The 22,500-nt window shown below is 44.4% G+C and overlaps 8 non-coding genes across 8 annotated transcripts; all 8 read left to right on the forward strand.

The window, feature by feature from the left end:
- Positions 1-200: 200 nt before the first annotated feature.
- Positions 201-282, forward strand: trnas-aga (transfer RNA serine (anticodon AGA)). Its single transcript has one exon. It is a non-coding gene; the product is annotated as a tRNA-Ser (tRNA).
- A 1,804-nt stretch (positions 283-2,086) lies between these two features.
- Positions 2,087-2,159, forward strand: trnak-uuu (transfer RNA lysine (anticodon UUU)). The gene has a single exon. It is a non-coding gene; the product is annotated as a tRNA-Lys (tRNA).
- Positions 2,160-12,495: 10,336 nt separating this feature from the next.
- trnas-aga (transfer RNA serine (anticodon AGA)) lies at positions 12,496-12,577 on the forward strand. The gene has a single exon. It is a non-coding gene; the product is annotated as a tRNA-Ser (tRNA).
- A 2,022-nt stretch (positions 12,578-14,599) lies between these two features.
- On the forward strand, positions 14,600-14,681 carry trnas-aga (transfer RNA serine (anticodon AGA)). Its single transcript has one exon. It is a non-coding gene; the product is annotated as a tRNA-Ser (tRNA).
- A 1,586-nt stretch (positions 14,682-16,267) lies between these two features.
- On the forward strand, positions 16,268-16,340 carry trnak-uuu (transfer RNA lysine (anticodon UUU)). Its single transcript has one exon. It is a non-coding gene; the product is annotated as a tRNA-Lys (tRNA).
- A 120-nt stretch (positions 16,341-16,460) lies between these two features.
- trnas-aga (transfer RNA serine (anticodon AGA)) lies at positions 16,461-16,542 on the forward strand. Its single transcript has one exon. It is a non-coding gene; the product is annotated as a tRNA-Ser (tRNA).
- A 914-nt stretch (positions 16,543-17,456) lies between these two features.
- On the forward strand, positions 17,457-17,529 carry trnak-uuu (transfer RNA lysine (anticodon UUU)). The gene has a single exon. It is a non-coding gene; the product is annotated as a tRNA-Lys (tRNA).
- Positions 17,530-17,649: 120 nt separating this feature from the next.
- On the forward strand, positions 17,650-17,731 carry trnas-aga (transfer RNA serine (anticodon AGA)). Its single transcript has one exon. It is a non-coding gene; the product is annotated as a tRNA-Ser (tRNA).
- Positions 17,732-22,500: the final 4,769 nt, after the last annotated feature.

Consider the following 22,500-nt stretch of genomic DNA (forward strand, 5'->3'; position numbering starts at 1 on the left):
AGTAAGAGCCCAGATAGCTCAGTCGGTAGAGCATCAGACTTTTAATATGAGGGTCTAGGGTTCAAGTCCCTGTTCGGGCGAATGAGCCTCTTTTTGTGTAGCGGTACGTTTTGTTGTTGAGTTCTTGCTGATCTATACTGGCCTCGGGCAGCGACGCTGCAAGGCACCAACGCAAACGACATGCCCGTTTCAGCCAGCTTGTAGTCGTGGCCGAGTGGTTAAGGTGATGGACTAGAAATCCATTGGGGTTTCCCCGCGCAGGTTCGAATCCTGCAGACTACGTTGAGTTTGTAACCTTCTGGAGGCCTAGCTTAAACTTTATAAAAGGAAAAAAAGTCACTGTTACAGGATTACCCTTGAAAAGAGTTATGTTGGTAAGAAATCATTTTGTCTGCAAGCTAAAGATGAAAAGGCCCCTTTGTAGTCAGGGACACGTCCGGTAGACCGGTAGCTCACCGTGATCGTATAGTAGTTAGTACTCTGCGTTGTGGCCGCAGCAACCCCGGTTCGAATCCGGGTCACGGCAAGGTTTTCTGAGTGCTAATGAAATTGAGCTCCATGTCGCCACCTCTCCTCACCCCGTCCTTCAGACTACTCGCTTTGTGCACGGCGCGTGCCCTTGATGTGCTCTGGATGTTCGAGTGAATTGAAACTGGGACCTTCTTTGAAAGCATGAGCTCTCAGGTTTGAACCCTTAGAGAAAAGACTGAAAACGAAACGCTCCCATTTATTTCGGAAGAATCTTGCTTCAGAGAGAATATGGTGCGTGTATATTTTCTAATCGCTAGGTGTCAGTACACTCGCTGGCTGTTACCTAGCGTGCCGCGGGCTTGCTATTTGCTACAAACAACTGCGCCTTTGACACAAGTTTACAATAACGATAAGAGCGCGGCCAGTCAACAGCATTGAAACGTGTGAAGAGGCTTTCCAGACAAGTAGCAGTGAGTTTTTGTTCTTTTTCCTAACATTATTTTCCTTTAATGACTATTATCATCAGTCTAATAGGCTGCATTCCCACAAATTTGCAAATATATTTTGACATAGCAGACGTTTTGACGGCCGTTCTGAATCTTCGAAGAAGGAAACGCAATGCATTGGAGGACACTCTTTTTTCTGCGCCAATACGATTCATTTTGCAGTGCGTTGCGACGCAGCACGCACGCTTCTCGAGCAAGAGCCCGGGTAGTTCAGTAGGTAGAGCATCAGACTTTTAATCTGAGGGTCCAGCGTTCAAGTCCCTGTTCGGGCGAAGGAGCCTCTTTTTGTGGAGCGGTACGTTTTGTTGCTGAGTTCTTGCTGATCTACACTGGCCTCGGGCATCGACGCCTTTGTAGTCAAGGACACGTCGGGTAGACCGGTAGCGCGCCATGGTCGTATAGTGGTTAGTCCTCTGCGTTGTGGCCGCAGCTACCCCGGTTCGAATCCGGGTCACGGAAAGGTTTTCTGGGTGCCATTGAAATTGAGCTCCATGTCACCACCTCTCCTCACCCCGTCCTTCGGACTACTCTTTTTGTGCACGGCGCGTACCCTTGATGTGCTCTGGATGTTCGAGGGAATTGAAACTGGGACCTTCTTTGAAAGCATGAGCTCTCTGGTTCGAACCCTTAGAGAAAAGACTTAAAACGAAACGCTCCTATTTATTTCGGAAGAATCTTGCTTCAGAGAGAATATGGTGCGTGTATATTTTCTAATCGCTAGGTGTCAGTACACTCGCTGGCTGTTACCTAGAGTGCCGCGGGCTTGCTATTTGCTACAAACAACTGCGCCTTTGACACAGGTTTACAATAACAATAAGAGCGCGGCAAGTCAACAGCATTGAAGAGTGTGAAGAGGCTTTCCAGACAAGTAGCAGTGAGTTTTTGTTCTTTTTCCTAGCATTATTTTCCTTTAATGACTATTATCATCAGTCTAATAGGCTGCATTCCCACTAATTTGAAAATATATTTTGACATAGCAGACGTTTTAACGGCCGTTCTGAATCTTCGAAGAAGGAAACGCAATGCATTGGAGGACACTCTTTTTTCTGCACCAATACGATTCAATTTGCTGTGCGTTCCCACGCAGCACGCACGCTTCTCGAACAAGAGCCCGGATAGCTCAGTCGGTAGAGCATCAGACTTTTAATCTGAGGGTCCAGGGTTCAAGTCCCTGTTCGGGCGAACAAGCCTCTTTTTGTGGAGCGGTACATTCTGTTGTTGAGTTCTTGCTGCTGTAGGGTCTGGACCAATCAGACACACACTAATTATTCATATTCACTATATTTAATGAATATAAAGGTCTATGAAACTCTCCCCCAAAACTAGCCTCACAAATGAAGTTACTTTGTCAGCCGGGTGTCCGGTTACAGAACACTTTAAGACTGATAACAGACTTTACGACCTCAAAGGAATGCGGCCACATGCGCCACATGCTTAAGAGAGAGAGACCATCTTTAATTAAATAAACTTTGCGGTGTTACTCTGATCTATGAAGGAACATGCCTCACAGAAACTGTGATGATTTACTGTCTCGTGTACTATTAGGTATAACAACATGGTATGTTTGATTGGGGTGTATGTGGTTGAACAACCACCCAACGGTCAATATAACCTCACCTGTATCATGCTTCCTAGCAAATTAATCCTCATTTAATGACACACACTTTGATGTACATCACCTTCTCTTAGAATGCAATGTGAATTTGTTATGTCTATTTGAGCTTGAATGAACAGTCTAAGCATGCTGGGGACAAAGACCATAAATCAACTAAGAGCCACTTTCCCTCTCAGACATGTCCCCTTTCTGATTGGTCGAGTTCAACCCTTAGGGGAGGATCTTCTCCAGGCCTTATTAGAGACTGTCCACATGTGACCTCCCTCTCTTAGTTTTTTCATCCAGCCGCAACACTGTTCTGGTGAGACTGGGGAGCCCCCTCCCCCTCCACGGGGGCCCCAGGGCCCAGCAGGCCTCGATTCCAACCAGATCCGGCCTCATGGAAAAGAGAGAAGACTCTCTCACAAAGAACCAAGGACAATCTCAGGAGTTTTGGAACAAAGACTCCAACCAACAAAGAGAACGCTCAACCAACTTCCACTTGACACTGCCGAAACCATCAACGACTCCAATTTTCAACAACTTCAAGAATTGTTCCCATTAAAAATGCAAGTATTCAATTCAATGAAATGTGAAAATGAAATTCTGATGGTTCTTCTCATAGACCCTCTTCCGGTTTCCAATTTCATCCTATCACTAACCTATTTATGTATTCATGTGTGTATGTTGTTTAGTTTAGTTATATTCATATAAATATCTATATTTAGTTAATAAAACTTGTACATAATATGTATTTGGTTCTGTTTTGTTTGCAATACAAGTCACTTTATGATCACGGTTTTTGCTACTGGCTTAAAGTACTGTACAGGCGAAGAAATAATTATTCTTCGGTGGCCATGGAAGATACCCTTTATTAGAATAAATTAATAATCAAAATAGTTCGTTGGAAGAACTGATTAATTGATTGTAATATTAATTCAGCCACATCAAGTTAATCCAATTAACTGACCCAAATATTTATAATTAATAATAACAAGATATTATTGATTATTAATATTTCCAAAAAGCTGAGTTCCTTACATAATGGTGGAGAATTTTAAGGCTTCGTATTAAACATTGTATGCAAGCAGACAGTAATCAATCATATGTTGTCCCATAAGTTTTATTAACATCTCATACATGCACGTACAAGTTTCTGAGTAAATCAGCAAAACTATAGCTTGAATATGCCTTCCTACGAATGGCAGAAAGTTCACAAATGCTATAATGCATATTTAAATCGTACGATAAGAAACTCCTGATATTAGCGAAGAAAGCCTAATTTCAGATATAAATCGAGCATAAGCCTTCTCTGACGAAGAAATCTCAGATTAGCCGCGCGCATAAATGGTACCAGAACTAATTAACCTGATATGGACGAAGAAATCTCCATTTTCAGCATTTTTGAATGTGATCTGAGCGATGTTCCTCAATCACCGATTAAGGCCTTATTATGCGTTACGTCATTGTATTCATATTAAACCGCTGAAGCGCTCATATGAAACAATCGCGTCGAATTAGTGGTATAAATTCTAGCTTAGCTAACTAGTAATTTGCCATTGTCTGTGAAAGAACGGTGCTGTTTTGATTTGTTAAAAAGAGTCACTCACACGCAACGTCGTGTCTAAGCGAGAGACTCAGTGCAAACTGTCAGCACAGCTCGATCGCTGCTCCGAACGATCTGTGTTGTTGGTTGGCATTGCGTCCGGAACGCGAGCAGGCGTTCCTATCTAGTTTTTCTGACAACAGCACCAATCTCACAGACCCTCGTGTAAACAAGCGACGGTTGTAGCCAATAGCTCCCTCAGTCCTAAGTTACACGCATGACTTACAAGTAAAACCCTCTACCTCGAGTGATAGTTTTAGCACCGCCTAAAAACTTAGACACGTTAGAGCGTAAAGTGTAACCTTAAACCAAAGACTATAGATTTTGCGTGATTTGAACTGAGTGATTTGAACACGAGTAATGAGAGTCAAAGCTCTTCGAGGCTTTGAATCAAAGGAGTCAACTGAGTCACAAATGACTCTATGTTTGAAGCGCCCTCGCTGGCGACCCCTGCTGGTCAAAACAGTGGAAGTGTAGCGGAAACTCAAATCAACGGAACACCTTTTACAAACCAATCGCAAAGGTTTTATCAAAAGGTGTAATCAGGTAATGGCAATCCACGAGCTGCCTAATATCGTTTAATATGAGGTGTCTTTCAAGGCATAATATCTTAGTAAACCGTAGGGCTCGTTTTATGAAAGCTTGACTTGAAAGTCAATCAGACCCTTTATCAAATGCGTCATTAAATGTGTACGAATCTATAAAGTGATACGAGATCACATAGAGACCAGATACACAATGGTTCACGAACCGTTGAAATTTAAAACAATTTCGAAACAGCTATGACGCGTAACGAAGCCCAGTTTAATAAAATCACGTGACCTTAGCAGTGATACACTCCGAATGATTTGAGACGAATGATTCACCCTGGTGTCAGAGCTTCACGAAGCACGTCTCATAAGAGGGTTAAACCACCCTCTTCTCTCTCTCTTTCTCTCTCTCGACCCCTTCCTCTTGGTTTCACTTTCAGATTGAAACCCAGATGCTTTGGGTTTTTATTTGTGTTTCTTTTATTTTTACTTAAATCTACCCCTATTTTATTTTGTGTATTTACACCTGTTGAGCCTGAATAGTCCTATTCAGTTAAATTGAATTTAATTAAATTGGGAATTTAATTAAATCAATTTGCTTAGTCAAGTTCCCCTCTAGTTACCAGAGCTATGAGAACACACAATGTTTACATACATTTTTTTTATTTTTTTTTATTTTATTTCAATTTAGTTATTTACGTTTGTTTCAGCCTGAATTCTTATATTCAGCTAAAGAAAAAAAGAAGGGCTTAACTAAATTTGAAATTTAATTAAATTACTTGATACGCTTCCCTTTCCTTTTAGTTTTCTTAGAGCTATAAGGACGTTCTAACTTTACCTTTACCTTATTTTAGATCACTAGTCACTATCCTCATCTTCTCTCTCTCTATAGGATTACAATATCTAGCGACTGTTGTTTCCATAGCGAGTTACACAGGTCATTAATATCCTACTTCCTGTCTGTGTTTTACCCATCCTCACTCCTTAGCACCAAGCTAAGTACATGAAGTACGGCTAAACACAAACGCACAGTAGGCCCCAGACAGAACTGGAAACACTTCCCATTGTTTCTTCTTCTTCTTTTGGACCTTGAGATGTCTGATGTGTCCCTGGTAGCTTAGTCTAACAGCAGCATAACCCATAAGTGACTCCTGTTTACCTATGTCTCCTAGCTAAACCTAAATAGGTAAAACACTCCTTTCTTCCTCTTCTTTTCTGGTTTCATCCCATTGTTTTATTTTGGTTTTGCTCTGTTACTCTCGTAGCACAACATGTGAGAAGAACCATCAGCATTTTTGAGTAATAGGTTATGACATGTAAGAGCCCAGTCATCAGTCGATGCTGCTTAAAGCACGTCAACTAAGATACTCAAAACTTTTTTTTTTTTGTTGTGTGTGCTCACCAACACTAAATTTTAGCTGCTCCACATAGCCATTCTCCCACACAGATAGCTCACCACCTCTGTAGAAACTTGCATTTGCCTTTGCCATTTCTCTCTCGTGTTCCCACAAGTGTTCCAGTAGGCCTCAGACACCCAGCCCTGCCACCAGGACCACCTGAAGACCCGGCAGAGCAGTGTCATGGACATCCTTCAGCCTGAAGCAGGCAACGACCTGCCACGGCAGAGGAAGGAACAGTTAGGCAACAATGAAAGCAGACGTCTGACACCCAGCCTGAGCCACCAAGAGCTGACCAGCATTATCTTCTCCTTGGCCATGCTCCCGCAGGCCTCAAACAGGAGGTAAATGAACTAACGCTGCCAGCCACAGGACTCCACAGAGAACGAACCCTGCTCAACGGGAGAAGGCACAGGACAGATGCAAGGACCCTGACAGAGCAGAGCAACTGAAAGAGATCATCAGTTTTCAGGAGGACGACAGCTCTGAGCACCTGCAAACCGACGGGTAAAGAACTGTTTCACTCAAAGAACTTAAAGAAATGGTTGAACTCAAAGAGAGCTAAAGCCATCAATGTGCAGCGGAAGTCCGAACACTGACTTAGCGATGCTGTAACATTATTGACGCACTCCATGTGGTCCAAAGAGAGCTGCAACAGTCCAACCCACTGCAAATGGACCACACAAGAAAGATGGACCCTGCTGACCTTCACATTAGCAGCGTAAGCTTCCCCAGCCCTGCACAAAGGGGGGAGGAGCCAAAGCCCTCGGCTTAACACTTCACCAGACAGTGCCCTGAGAGCCCCTGCAGCTGCAGGAGGAAAAGGTAAATCAGACAAACCCTGAAATGGCACATGAAGTGACACTCAACAATCTCAAGTGAAAGGTCAGGAACATCCCTGCCAATCTACGAGACATTGATTTTCACCTGCAGTCTCCAACCGGTATGGCACACCGAGACAGACTCCATCTGATCTGGACACATCCAGCCCAGCTGGGCCCTGCCCAAACACCAAGCAGGACAGACCTAGAAGGCCCTGTGCTACCACCACCAACTCCGAACGAGTTGTCTGTGGAACTTACAACGAACCTGTGACGGAGGAGGACACCAGCTTCAAGAAACTTTTCCTCCAAAACCAGTTAGTCACCATATTTTCACCTGCCCCCACGCAATGCCCACTCAACGATGCGTGACCTGATGCAGAAGGCCTCTAACACAGAAGGCCTCCCCAGAAAAGGTTCCTAAGACCCCATTGATTCTGAACTGCAAAGCCAGAAGGCACACAGCATGAAAACAATGCAAGACTCTGCTAAAAAGTCCCTGGTCAACATAGGACATAAAACTTTTAAAGTAGATGAAAATGTGTGCTCAAAGAACAGCAAGACTCTGCATTAGTAAAAGTAGAATTTTACTGATATAAAGAAAATCTTGAATGGACGTGTAAGCCTCACCTGCGAACAGACTATGCACAACTCTTTTGAAACAAACATTTGCTACATGCTGGTTGAATTGGCACTGCTACATTAGTTTCCATGACAATGAAGGGTTACAGGAAACACTAGCTCCAAATAGGGCATACCTTGACGCCATAGTGTAGGAAAACCACCTGAGTTTTAAACTACTGTTAACCTACAGGCGTGCATTTGACCATTGCGGTCCAACTGGAACACAACATGCGATACGCATTTTGATCACTGGTTGCTGGCTTGTCTAAATGCAGATAAAACGATAGCGGGAATTGACATCTCTACTGTAAGTGAAAGAGTCTTAGATTTCCAACTGGTATCAGTAAGTTCAGCATTAAAGCGTAAGTCTGTTTGACAAAGGAATCTCATCTCAGCAGCTTGTAAACTGTACCGATATCTATCCTGCTTTGGTTAAAGAAATCCAAATTGCAGTATTGCTAAACCTGTTTCTGAAAAAGAAAGCTCAGGACAGTGTTATATATACGTAGACCTGGGTGATGCTCCCCTTTCTACAATGTAAAGGCCTTACAAATTATTGTTAGATTGATGTAATTCACCTAAATTTTTAGCTGCATCCACAAGCAGAGAGCTACCTAGCGATCAAAACTGTTCACTCGCTGAAAAGTCAGCATTTATGCATGAGAGGGACGTAACTATATAGGCTTAGACAAGCTTTGACTTACAGCAAATCTATTTCCTTACTTTGTAAACGAATAGAATAAGTTGTGTAAAGTAAAGAGAAGAGTTCCATGAGTAAAATTAGCAAATGCCAAAACACATTAGCATTTTACTGAATGTAACATCAAGTTCTTGAAAGACTTAAAGTATAGGCGCCCCCTTTTAACCCGTTTAAACATGCATAACTCAGTAAAATGTGTAGACATTCTTCAGGTCCTGTTGAATTGTTCTGACATGCACTGGTTCCCATGACAACGACTTGTCACAGGAAGTGCTAACTCGTGACGTCATTTTGTAATCAAACCAGCCTAGGTGGCTAAGCTAACTTAACCTAGCGTCCATCCAGCTTAGGCTAAGCTAAGCTAACCTAGCATCCATCCAGCTTAGGCTAAGCTACATAATAACTTCTACAGTTAGCGGTTAGCATCATTTACTTGAAGCCTTAATTACAGCTTTTATGTATACAGCGCAAAGTATTCTAAAATACTTTCTTTAACCCCATTTAGGGTTTCTAATTTTTCTCTTTCCTTACTTTCAATTCTTCTCAGCTGAATTTCACCTTCACTAGTTTAGGCATAGTCCTTGCTGAGCGCTGTAGGCTAAATTCGCAGATGCCCTGGCAATTAAACCCAAGTTTAATTACATGTAAGCTGTGTAGCTAGAGAAGAATTATTATAGTTATGAGAATTTTCATCAGCATATTGACTAAACCTTTGGAGGGACACACACGGTGTGGTCTTAAACACGCAACAGCTGTGACCCACTAGGGAGTGTTGGTCCAGGCAAATCTAAAGGTTAGTCACTAGTGCTATTGATTATTCTCAATTTCAGATCATTACCGCTGTTTTGATTACTTACTTTATTTTTTTATTTTATTCTTTTATTTCCACTTTGATAATAATAGCAGTCAGCTATTCCCTTGTCTATTCGGTCATCTATATGATTTAATTCCATTTCCTCTCTTGTTCAATGTGGTTCTATTTCCCATTGGGCCCAGAAAGGAAACAGAGACACCTTTATTTGTGATTGTGTTTATTTTCAACAAGTGCACTCATTTTTGTGACCCTGCGACACAAGTAATTTCAACAATTACTAGGGCATAACTATAGTCCTGAGGATTGATAATAAGGATAATTTGAATAGGAAAGCTGTCCCTTTTCCTCCTATCCTTCACTTCGTCAAGCCGCAGTGAACCACCATTTAAGTCCAGAGAAATAATTTAGTCATAAGAACCATCTTAAGTCATTTATTTCATCTCGGCTATGCCCTTTCCAGGAAATACTCTAGGAACCACACAAGTCTTAGCCTCCTAACATCCACAGCTAAGATGATAAAGATACAAGAGACACATCACTAGCTAGATACACATGAAACACCTAACTTTATGCTACATATCTAGCGAACCCATTAAACAGTGGTTCTGAACTTTAAGGGTGAATTAGTCTCTCACCACAAGTGTGCCAAAATGTCACAGAGCCTCTGCTTAACCTGACCCCAACCTTCCAGCTTACCAAAGACTATGACAAACCAATGGACACTATGAGAAACCACCTCTAACCCCTCCAACCACCCACGAACGCCGTCTGCACCCACTGACAACCGGTGCCCCAGACAACTGAAATCAACAAGCACACGCTGCGTGCACAGGACAACACTCTGTGTTATGCACCTGATGACATCGCTGCGCCAAAGCTTGTGGTGCCACAGTGCAAAAGGGGGGTTCATGCCAGTGTATGCCCATGACGCAGCATGTGCTGCACACCGCAGCACCAGAACACCGAAGCAATTGGCATACCGGCGTCCTCGAAGCGGAAAGACTGTCCTAGCCAACAAAGGACGACAGTCGCTGAGATCTTTCCCCCCTTTCTCTCTCCCTCTCCCCTTTGTCTGTTCCAGGATGCTGCTGTGGTTAGTCTTCCTGTGCCTCCAGCCAACCAGAGGACAGCCGCAGTCGGTCATCTCACCAGGTCCGGTATCAGGCAGCGTCCCGAAGGAACAACCGGGACTCCTTATCACCAACTGCAGGACCCACACCCAGAGAGTGTATGTTCGACTCCACTCCCTCGCCCACGCTGAGGCCAATGTCGAACACATGCTCAACCAACTTGAAAAAAAAAAATGTCACACAAGCAGAGCCAGATGGACACAACCGCCACTGCCGTCGGAACTCTGTTAACATTGGCATGTCCAGTGTCAACGCACTGAACCTAGCCACCGTGAGACAACGTGTGGCTGAAATTCAAACTGAAATCCCACAGCTAAAAGGGCAACTCACAACACAGAGTGCCTCCCTGCCGTCCATCGGCAAGACATCGAAGGGACTGTGGTAATTCTCAACACCCACAGCGTTCGGCTGAACCAGACAGTGAACTCCATGAAACAGCTGTTTACTGTCTTCCAGAATGACTTTACTCAAACTCAGCTGGTCTGCAGTCTCTGATCCAAGACACACGCTGCCCTGCTGAGGCCAAACCTGAATCAAAGCTGGAAACCTAATCCTTCTTCAAGAACCACAATTTCACCCTAACTCCAGAATGACAGGTGATACCCAGTCAAGGCACCTTCTGCCCCAACACCTGCTGCAGAGACCTGTACTGGGCTACTGTCCACATCAACCGCCGTGGAACGACCACCACTCCAGAAGACGCCAGCAACCAGAGGCCACCATGGCCTTCCAGCCTTCTATGACAAAGGTGTGTCTGATCTGTCGGCACTTTCAACTTCGATCATGGTTGTCCTTGAGGGGGACAACAACGGTCGAAAGGGGGGGATGTAGGGTCTGGACCAATCAGACACACACTAATTATTCATATTCACTATATTTAATGAATATAAAGGTCTATGAAACTCTCCCCCAAAACTAACCTCACAAATGAAGTTACTTTGTCAGCCGGGTGTCCGGTTACAGAACACTTTAAGACTGATAACAGACTTTACGACCTCAAAGGAATGTGGCCACATGCGCCACATGCTTAAGAGAGAGAGACCATCTTTAATTAAATAAACTTTGCGGTGTTACTCTGATCTATGAAGGAACATGCCTCACAGAAACTGTGATGATTTACTGTCTCGTGTACTATTAGGTATAACAACATGGTATGTTTGATTGGGGTGTATGTGGTTGAACAACCACCCAACGGTCAATATAACCTCACCTGTATCATGCTTCCTAGCAAATTAATCCTCATTTAATGACACACACTTTGATGTACATCACCTTCTCTTAGAATGCAATGTGAATTTGTTATGTCTATTTGAGCTTGAATGAACAGTCTAAGCATGCTGGGGACAAAGACCATAAATCAACTAAGAGCCACTTTCCCTCTCAGACATGTCCCCTTTCTGATTGGTCGAGTTCAACCCTTAGGGGAGGATCTTCTCCAGGCCTTATTAGAGACAGTCCACATGTGACCTCCCTCTCTTAGTTTTTTCATCCAGCCGCAACACTGTTCTGGTGAGACTGGGGAGCCCCCTCCCCCTCCACGGGGGCCCCAGGGCCCAGCAGGCCTCGATTCCAACCAGATCCGGCCTCATGGAAAAGAGAGAAGACTCTCTCACAAAGAACCAAGGACAATCTCAGGAGTTTTGGAACAAAGACTCCAACCAACAAAGAGAACGCTCAACCAACTTCCACTTGACACTGCCGGAACCATCAACGACTCCAATTTTCAACAACTTCAAGAATTGTTCCCATTAAAAATGCAAGTATTCAATTCAATGAAATGTGAAAATGAAATTCTGATGGTTCTTCTCATAGACCCTCTTCCGGTTTCCAATTTCATCCTATCACTAACCTATTTATGTATTCATGTGTGTATGTTGTTTAGTTTAGTTATATTCATATAAATATCTATATTTAGTTAATAAAACTTGTACATAATATGTATTTGGTTTTGTTTTGTTTGCAATACAAGTCACTTTACGATCACGGTTTTTGCTACTGGCTTAAAGTACTGTACAGGCGAAGAAATAATTATTCTTCGGTGGCCATGGAAGATACCCTTTATTAGAATAAATTAATAATCAAAATAGTTCGTTGGAAGAACTGATTAATTGATTGTAATATTAATTCAGCCACATCAAGTTAATCCAATTAACTGACCCAAATATTTATAATTAATAATAACAAGATATTATTGATTATTAATATTTCCAAAAAGCTGAGTTCCTTACACTGCTCTACACTGGCCTCGGGCAGCGCCGCTGCAAGGCACCAACCCAAACGACATGCCCCTTTCAGCCAGCTTGTAGTCGTGGCCGAGTGGTTAAGGCGACGGACTAGAAATCCATTGGGGTCTCCCCGCGCAGGTTTGAATCCTGCCGACTACGTTGACAGCATGCGTCTGCTTTAGTTTGTAACCTTCTGGAGGCCTAGCTTAAACTTTATAAAAGGAAAAAAAAGTCACTGTTACAGGATTACCCTTGAAAAGAGTTATGTTGGTAAGAAACAGTTTTGTCTTCAAGCTAAAGAAGACGAGGCCCCTTTGTAGTCAGGGACACGTCGGATAGACCGGTAGCTCGTCGTGATCGTATAGAGGTTAGTACTCTGCGTTGTGGCCGCAGCAACCCCGGTTCGAATCCGGGTCATGGCAAGATTTTCTGGGTGCCATTGAAATTGAGCTCCATGTCACCACCTCTCCTCACCCCGTCCTTCGGACTACTCGTTTTGTGCACGGCGCGTGCCCTTGATGTGCTCTGGATGTTCGAGTGAATTGAAACTGGGACCTTCTTTGAAAGCATGAGCTCTTAGGTTTGAACCCTTAGAGAAAAGACTGAAAACGAAACGCTCCCATTTATTTCGGAAGAATCTTGCTTCAGAGAGAATATGGTGCGTGTATATTTTCTAATCGCTAGGTGTCAGTACACTCGCTGGCTGTTACCTAGCGTGCCGCAGGCTTGCTATTTGCTACAAACAACTGCGCCTTTGACACAAGTTTACAATAACGATAAGAGCGCGGCCAGTCAACAGCATTGAAACGTGTGAAGAGGCTTTCCAGACAAGTAGCAGTGAGTTTTTGTTCTTTTTCCTAGCATTATTTTCCTTTAATGACTATTATCATCAGTCTAATAGGCTGCATTCCCACTAATTTGCAAATATATTTTGACATAGCAGACGTTTTGACGGCCGTTCTGAATCTTCGAAGAAGGAAACGCAATGCATTGGAGGAAACTCTTTTTTTTTTTTTCTGCGCCAATACGATTCATTTTGCAGTGCGTTGCGACGCAGCACGCACGCTTCTCGAGCAAGAGCCCGGGTAGCTCAGTAGGTAGATCATCAGACTTTTAATCTGAGGGTCCAGCGTTCAAGTCCCTGTTCGGTCGAAGGAGCCTCTTTTTGTGGAGCGGTACGTTTTGTTGCTGAGTTCTTGCTGATCTACACTGGCCTCGGGCAGCGACGCCTTTGTAGTCAAGGACATGGCGGGTAGACCGGTAGCTCGCCGTGATCGTATAGTGGTTAGTACTCTGTGTTGTGGCCGCAGCAACCCCGGTTCGAATCCGGGTCACGGAAAGGTTTTCTGGGTGCCATTGAAATTGAGCTCCATGTCACCACCTCTCCTCACCCCGTCCTTCGGACTACTCTTTTTTTGCTCGGCGCGTACCCTTGTTGTGCTCTGGATGTTCGAGGGAATTGAAACTGGGACCTTCTTTGAAAGCATGAGCTCTCAGGTTCGAACCCTTAGAGAAAAGACTGAAAACGAAACGCTCCTATTTATTTCGGAAGAATCTTGCTTCAGAGAGAATATGGTGCGTGTATATTTTCTAATCTCTAGGTGTCAGTACACTCGCTGGCTGTTACCTAGCGTGCCGCGGGCTTGCTATTTGCTACAAACAACTGCGCCTTTGACACAAGTTTACAATAACGATAAGAGCGCGGCAAGTCAACAGCATTGAAGCGTGTGAAGAGGCTTTCCAGACAAGTAGCAGTGAGTTTTTGTTCTTTTTCCTAGCATTATTTTCCTTTAATGACTATTATCATCAGTCTAATAGGCTGCATTCCCACTAATTTGCAAATATATTTTGACATAGCAGACGTTTTGACGGCCGTTCTGAATCTTCGAAGAAGGAAACGCAATGCATTGGCGGACACTCTTTTTTCTGCGCCAATAAGATTCATTTTGCTGTGCGTTCCCACGCAGCACGCACGCTTCTCGAGCAAGAGCCCGGGTAGCTCAGTCGGTAGAGCATCAGACTTTTAATCTGAGGGTCCAGCGTTCAAGTCCCTGTTCGGGCGAACGAGCCTCTTTTTGTGGATCGGTACGTTTTGTTGTTGAGTTCTTGCTGATCTACACTGGCCTCGGGCAGCGACGCTGCAAGGGACGAAGCCAAACGACAGGCCCTTTCGGCCAGCTTGTAGTCGTGGCAGAGTGGTTAAGGCGATGGACTAGAAATCCATTGGGGTCTCCCCGCGCAGGTTCGAATCCTGCCCACTACGTTGACAGCGTGCGTCTGCTTTAGTTTGTAACCTTCTGGAGGCCTAGCTTAAACTTTATAAAAGGAAAAAAAGTCGCTGTTACAGGATTACCCTTGAAAAGAGTTATGTTGGTATGAAACAGTTTTGTCTTCAAGCTAAAGATGACAAGGCCCCTTTGTAGTCAGGAACACGTCGGGTAGACCGGTAGCTCGCCGTGATCGTATAGTGGTTAGTACTCTGCGTTGTGGCCGCAGCAACCCCGGTTCGCTTCAGAGAGAATATGGTGCGTGTATATTTTCTAATCGCTAGGTGTCAGTACACTCGCTGGCTGTTACCTAGCGTGCCGGGGGCTTGCTATTTGCTACAAACAACTGCGCCTTTGACACAAGTTTACAATAACGATAAGAGCGCGGCCAGTCAACAGCATTGAAACGTGTGAAGAGGCTTTCCAGACAAGTAGCAGTGAGTTTTTGTTCTTTTTCCTAGAATTATTTTCCTTTAATGACTATTATCATCAGTCTAATAGGCTGCATTCCCACAAATTTGCAAATATATTTTGACATATCAGACGTTTTGACGGCCGTTCTGAATCTTCGAAGAAGGAAACGCAATGCATTGGAGGACACTCTTTTTTCTGCGCCAATACGATTCATTTTGCAGTGCGTTGCGACGCAGCACGCACGCTTCTCGAGCAAGAGCCCGGGTAGCTCAGTAGGTAGAGCATCAGACTTTTAATCTGAGGGTCCAGCGTTCAAGTCCCTGTTCGGGCGAAGGAGCCTCTTTTTGTGGAGCGGTACGTTTTGTTGCTGAGTTCTTGCTGATCTACACTGGCCTCGGGCATCGACGCCTTTGTAGTCAAGGACATGTCGGGTAGACCGGTAGCTCGCCTTGATCGTATAGTGGTTAGTCCTCTGCGTTGTGGCCGCAGCAACCCCGCTTCGAATCCGGGTCACGGAAAGGTTTTCTGGGTGCCATTGAAATTGAGCTCCATGTCACCACCTCTCCTCACCCCGTCCTTCGGACTTTTCTTTTTGTGCACGGCGCGTGCCCTTGATGTGCTCTGGATGTTCGAGGGAATTGAAACTGGGACCTTCTTTGAAAGCATGAGCTCTCAGGTTCGAACCCTTAGAGAAAAGACTTAAAACGAAACGCTCCTATTTATTTCGGAAGAATCTTGCTTCAGAGAGAATATGGTGCGTGTATATTTTCTAATCGCTAGGTGTCAGTACACTCGCTGGCTGTTACCTAGAGTGTCGCGGGCTTGCTATTTGCTACAAACAACTGCGCCTTTGACACAGGTTTACAATAACAATAAGAGCGCGGCAAGTCAACAGCATTGAAGAGTGTGAAGAGGCTTTCCAGACAAGTAGCAGTGAGTTTTTGTTCTTTTTCCTAGCATTATTTTCCTTTAATGACTATTATCATCAGTCTAATAGGCTGCATTCCCACTAATTTGCAAATATATTTTGACATAGCAGACGTTTTAACGGCCGTTCTGAATCTTCGAAGAAGGAAACGCAATGCATTGGAGGACACTCTTTTTTCTGCACCAATACGATTCAATTTGCTGTGCGTTCCCACGCAGCACGCACGCTTCTCGAACAAGTGCCCGGATAGCTCAGTCGGTAGAGCATCAGACTTTTAATCTGAGGGTCCAGGGTTCAAGTCCCTGTTCGGGCGAACGAGCCTCTTTTTGTGGAGCGGTACGTTTTGTTGTTGAGTTCTTGCTGCTCTACACTGGCCTCGGGCAGGGCCGCTGCAAGGCACCAACCCAAACGACATGCCCCTTTCAGCCAGCTTGTAGTCGTGGCCGAGTGGTTAAGGCGACGGACTAGAAATCCATTGGGGTCTCCCCGCGCAGGTTTAAATCCTGCCGACTACGTTGACAGCATGCGTCTGCTTTAGTTTGTAACCTTCTGGAGGCCTAGCTTAAACTTTATAAAAGGAAAAAAAAGTCACTGTTACAGGATTACCCTTGAAAAGATTTATGTTGGTAAGAAACAGTTTTGTCTTCAAGCTAAAGAAGACGAGGCCCCTTTGTAGTCAGGGACACGTCGGGTAGACCGGTAGCTCGTCGTGATCGTATAGAGGTTAGTACTCTGCGTTGTGGCCGCAGCAACCCCGGTTCGAATCCGGGTCATGGCAAGATTTTTTGGGTGCCATTGAAATTGAGCTCCATGTCACCACCTCTCCTCACCCCGTCCTTCGGACTACTCTTTTTGTGCACGGCGCGTGCCCTTGATGTGCTCTGGATGTTCGAGGGAATTGAAACTGGGACATTCTTTGAAAGCATGAGCTCTCATTTTCGAACCCTTAGAGAAAAGACTGAAAACGAAACGCTCCTATTTATTAAGGAAGAATCTTGCTTCAGAGAGAATATGGTGCGTGTATATTCTCTAATCTCTAGGTGTCAGTACACTCGCTGGCTGTTACCTAGAGTGCCGCGGGCTTGCTATTTGCTACAAACAACTGCGCCTTTGACACAAGTTTACAATAACGATAAGAGCGCAGGCAAGTCAACAGCATTGAAGCGTGTGAAGAGGCTTTCCAGACAAGTAGCAGTGAGTTTTTGTTCTTTTTCCTGGCATTATTTTCCTTTAATGACTGTTATCATCAGCCTAATAGGCTGCATTCCCACTAATTTGCAAATAAATTTTGACATAGCAGACGTATTGACGGCCGTTCTGAATCTTCGAAGAATGAAACGCAATGCATTGGAGGACACTCTTTTTTCTGCGCCAATACGATTCATTTTGCTGTGCGTTCCCGCGTAGCACGCACGCTTCTTGAGTAAGAGCCCAGATAGCTCAGTCGGTAGAGCATCAGACTTTTAATCTGAGGGTCCAGGGTTAAAGTCCCTGTTCGGGCGAACGAGCCTCTTTTTGTGGAGTGGTACGTTTTGTTGTTGAGTTCTTACTGATCTACACTGGCCTCGGGCAGCGACGCTGCAAGGCACCAAGCCAAACGACATGCTCCCTTCAGCTAGCTTGCAGTCGTGGCCGAGTGGTTAAGGTGATGGACTAGAAATCCATTAGGGTCTCCCCGCGCAGGTTCGAATCCTGCCGACTACGTTGACAGCTTGCGCCTGCTTTAGTTTGTAACCTTCTGAAGGCCTAGCTTAAACTTCATAAAAGGAAAAAAAAGTCACTGTTACAGGATTACCATTGAAAAGAGTTATGTTGGTAAGAAACAGTTTTGTCTGCAAGCTAAAGATGACAAGGCCCCTTTGTAGTCAGGGACACGTCGGGTAGACCGGTAGCTCGCCGTGATCGTATAGTGGTTAGTACTCTGCGTTGTGGCCGCAGCAACCCCGGTTCGCTTCAGAGAGAATATGGTGCATGTATATTTTCTAATCGCTAGGTGTCAGTACACTCGCTGGCTGTTACCTAGAGTGCCGCGGGCTTGCTATTTGCTACAAACAACTGCGCCTTTGACACAAGTTTACAATAACGATAAGAGCGCGGCAAGTCAACAGCATTGAAGCGTGTGAAGAGGCTTTCCAGACAAGTAGCAGTGAGTTTTTTTTCTTTTTCCTAGCATTATTTTCCTTTAATTACTATTATTAATTACTATAAGAAAAAGATGCTACAAGCATCAGTCAGTTTCGCACTATTTCACTATTAAACGTCGAAGGCAAGATTTTCTTCAGCATTATTGCTCAGAGATTGTCAACCTAGCTATTAAAGAATGGCTTCATTGACACTTCAGTTCAAAAAGCGGGCATTCCAGGATTCTCAGGATGCTTAGAACACATCAGTGTGATCTGGCAACGAATTCAATCAGCTAAAATGGAGAGGAGGGATCTCCACGTGACATTCCTGGATTTGGCTAATGCATATGGTTCAGTGCCGCATGAGCTTCTTTGGGCATCATTTGGTTTTTTCAGGGTACCGATGTCGATTACAAATTTAGTGAAAGCCTATTTTGGAGATTTTCAATTTAGTTTCTCAACTGCAGAATTCAGCACTACATGGCAATGCTTAGAGGTTGGAATAATGGCAGGATGCACCATTTCTCCACTGGCTTTTACCATGGCAATGGAAGTAATCATTAGGGCATCAAAATGGGTAGTAGGAGGAGAGTGATTGGCTTCTGGGATGCGACTACCACCAATCAGATCATACATGGATGACATGACAACCATGACTACAACGGTAGCCTGCACTAATCGGTTATTGGGGAAGTTAACAGATAATATTGAATGGGCACGAATGCAATTTAAGCCCTCTAAATCAAGGAGAATCTCAATAATTAAAGCAAGGTAGTAGATAAAACATTCTTCATTAATGGTGAGGCAATACCAACAGTTTCTCAGAAGCCAGTGAAGAGTCTAGGGAGATGGTACGATGGGGATCTAAAGGACACAGTTCGAGTGGGAGAAGTTAGACGACAAGCAGTGGAAGGGTTGAAGAGCATAAACAGCTGTGCTCTACCAGGCAAACTGAAACTCTGGTGCTTTCAGTTTGTTCTTGTAAGGGGTGTACAGTTAAAGACCCAGAACCAGATATGAAGAATGAAGACCCAGAGTCAGAATTCTAAAAAATTAAAGAAAATATTTACTGAAGATAGTTTGCAGTTTCATCAGCAGAAGTCAGCTTCAATACTCGCACAGGAGTTCGTAGGCCGCCCCGCTTACAGTTACAAAGATCACAGCAGTTATACGATTTCCAAGGTCTAAGCTACGTCATTGCTTACAGGATGAATGATTCTCATTGGCTATGAAATAGATAAACACAGTAATTTTCCACACATATACAGATAGACTGAAGCATATCTCCATCAATTATGCAGCTGAAGTTAGGCACGTCATGACCTTCCAGGTCGCAGATTTGGGTTGCTGGGCGCCAGCATGTCCAGAACAACAACTCAGTCAATCTCCAATAATGCCAGTGGTTCCTTAACCTGTAACCAAGAAGACTAACACACACACCGACACACCGCTTTTCCAAGGTTGGATTTGGCCGGGCTCTCACTATAAACAGGAGAGTCCTCTCAAAACATCAAGATAATGCGTTCTTTCTCTCAAGGATAGCTAAACTTTAGTCTAACTGGAAAGAAAGGCTTTAACAAAGAAATGGCCCCTTAAACTATTGGCTTCAATGACCCCTACATGTTTTAACACATTGAAGACCTTTCTCAAACACAAAACAAGTCCCTATTTCATTTCTGGAAGCTGGGTTAAATAAGCAAGCACTGCATTCAGATATCAAATACAGACATTAAAGAATACATGAAAAGAACATTTCAGTAATCACACTGGTAACTTATATAAATAAAGTAAAATCTCCAGAGAAGTCATTCAACTCATTTGATATTTAGAAGGAAAAATATTGATTAATACCTTAATTATAATCAATCATTACATATACATTGAAGCAGCAGTGGATACCAATCCACCCCCTTCAGTCTACTGCCAAGGTTGCTGTGGCCACTGACTGTGTACGAGGTTTCTTTGACAACAGTGGATAAGCTGGAAGCGTTAATAAGTTCATACATCAGGAAATGGTTGGGAGTTCCACGCTGCCTCAGCAGAGTGGGACTTTATAGTAAAGGAGTATTGCAGCTGCCAGTCTCTGCTTTAACTGAGGAGTTTAAGTGTGCCAAGGTCAGACTGGAAATGACTTTAGCAGAGTCACGCGACAAATGTGTAAGGGAGGCAGCCCCTGTGGTAAAAACTGGTAGAAAGTGGTCAGCAAAGAAATCTGTAGTAGAGGCAAAGGCTGACCTTCCAATTGGGGATATCGTGGGACAGGTACAGCATGGAAGAGGGGGTTTTGGGCTCAGTTTAGCTCCTTCTAAATGGCACAAGGCAGGCCCAGCTCAAAGGAGGAAGCTGGTAGTCAACGAGGTGCGAAAGCAGGAGGAGAGGATGAGATGTATAAAGGCCATTTCCCAGGCCAAGCAGGGAGAGTGGATGAGATGGGAGAGTGTGGAACAACGCAAAATGGGCTGGCAAGACCTTTGGTCAATGGAAGAGAGTAGGATCAGTTTCCTTATTAGGTCAACATATGATGTTCTCCCATCACCGCAGAACCTAAACCTCTGGGTAGGAGATATCCCTCTTGTCCTTTGTGTTCATCACCTGCCACATTAAGGCACATTTTGACAGGATGTAAGGTGGCTCTTAGCCAGGGTCGGTTTACTTGGCGCCATGACCAAGTATTGCGATGTCTGGCTTTAGCATTGGAAGGCAACCGTAGTATGACCAATAAGTTGCCGCCTGTTCTAGCAAAACATTACACGCAGAAGACAATATTCCTCCGCCCAGGCGAGCAACCACCAAGAAAAGGTGCTAACACCAATTCTCGCCCAGGACAACTGGAAGCTGCTAGGGACTGGAAGATGCTGGCTGATCTTGATCAACGGCTTATTTTTCCACCTGAGATTGCCACCACTTACCTACGACCAGATATTGTTTTGTGGTCTGGATCAGCACGCATTGTTCAACTGATAGAGTTAACAGTGCCATGGGAGGATGCAGTAGATGAGGCATATGAGAGGAAGAAACTGCGGTATGCTCATCTGGCCACTGAGGCAGAACAGCGAGGATGAAGAGTCCAGGTTTATCCAATGGAAGTGGGTTGTCGAGGTTTTGTGGCACACTCTACAACCCGGTTCCTCAGAGACGTCGGATTCAGTGGCCAAGAGTTGCGTCGCACAGTAAAGAACTTATCTGAAGCAGCAGAAAGGAGCAGCAACTAGCTGTGGTTGAGACGGAAAGATTCTAGCTGGCTGTGTACAGGCCGCCATGCTACGGTTTCGTAGATTTCTTGAAAACTTGAAGAGTCTGTTGGTTTATTTGTATAGGTTGTATAGTATTTACAGTCATTACGTTCCTGCGTATATTTCACGAATGACGGGTGGTTGGGCAGATATTGTGTTTTGCGTTAGGTGGTATGCCATTCGGAACCGTTGCCACTGAAACTGCATATTAACGCACCAGTGGGGCTCGACAGCCTTAGTCAAACGGGTTGGCGCACATGGTTGGGTTGCGGAGAGATTGTGAGATTATGGTTAGGTCTCAGCAGCAACTGTTGGTTTATTTGTATAGGTTGTATAGTATTTACAGTCATTACGTTCCTGTGTATATTGCGTGAATGAGGGGTGGTTGGGCAGATATTGTGTTTTGTGGTAGGTGGTAGGCCATACGGAACCGTTGCCACTGAAACTGCATATTAACCCACCAGTGGAGCTCGACAGCCTTAGTCAAACGGGTCGGCGCGTATGGTTGGGTTGCGGAGAGATTGTGAGATTGTGGATAGGTCTCAGCAGCAAGAGGGAAGTAGAGGTCAGTAAGCTGGGCTGAGTTGAGTGGGGGACGGAGGGGGGTGACTCTGGGACACCAGAGTCACTGTCGAGCCCTCTTGAGGTGTCGTGGGCTAGTCGACGAAACACTGAGGATGGAAGGTGCCCACTTGAAGACCCAAGAGATGTTCCCTACTCCGCTCAATCCAGAGGGTTGTTATGGGGGGACCACACTGTGGTTGCAGCCGTTGTGTGTGCTGACGTGCAATACACTATTAACACCAGACAGAAGGAGATTCACGTCACCAGATGGAAAGAAGTGTAAATGGATGGAGAAGCATAGGTTACTGTAAAGCTACGTCTTAGTTGGTGATTATCTTGGCGAAAGCCGAGTACAAATCAGCATGAAGTTTTAACACCTACTCTCGTGTAATGGAAATCATTTATCATTAGTCTAATAGAATGCATCCCCACTAATTTGCAAATATATTTTGACATAGCAGACGTTTTGACGGCCATTCTGAATCTTCGAAGAAGGAAACTCAATGCATTGGAGGACACTCTTTTTTCTGCGCCAATACGATTCATTTTGCTG

The sequence above is a fragment of the Siphateles boraxobius genome, unplaced genomic scaffold (assembly GCF_051911475.1).
Source record: "Siphateles boraxobius isolate OS27281-9 unplaced genomic scaffold, OSU_SipBor_1 42, whole genome shotgun sequence".
In the NCBI taxonomy this organism is placed as follows: Eukaryota; Metazoa; Chordata; class Actinopteri; order Cypriniformes; family Leuciscidae; genus Siphateles; species Siphateles boraxobius.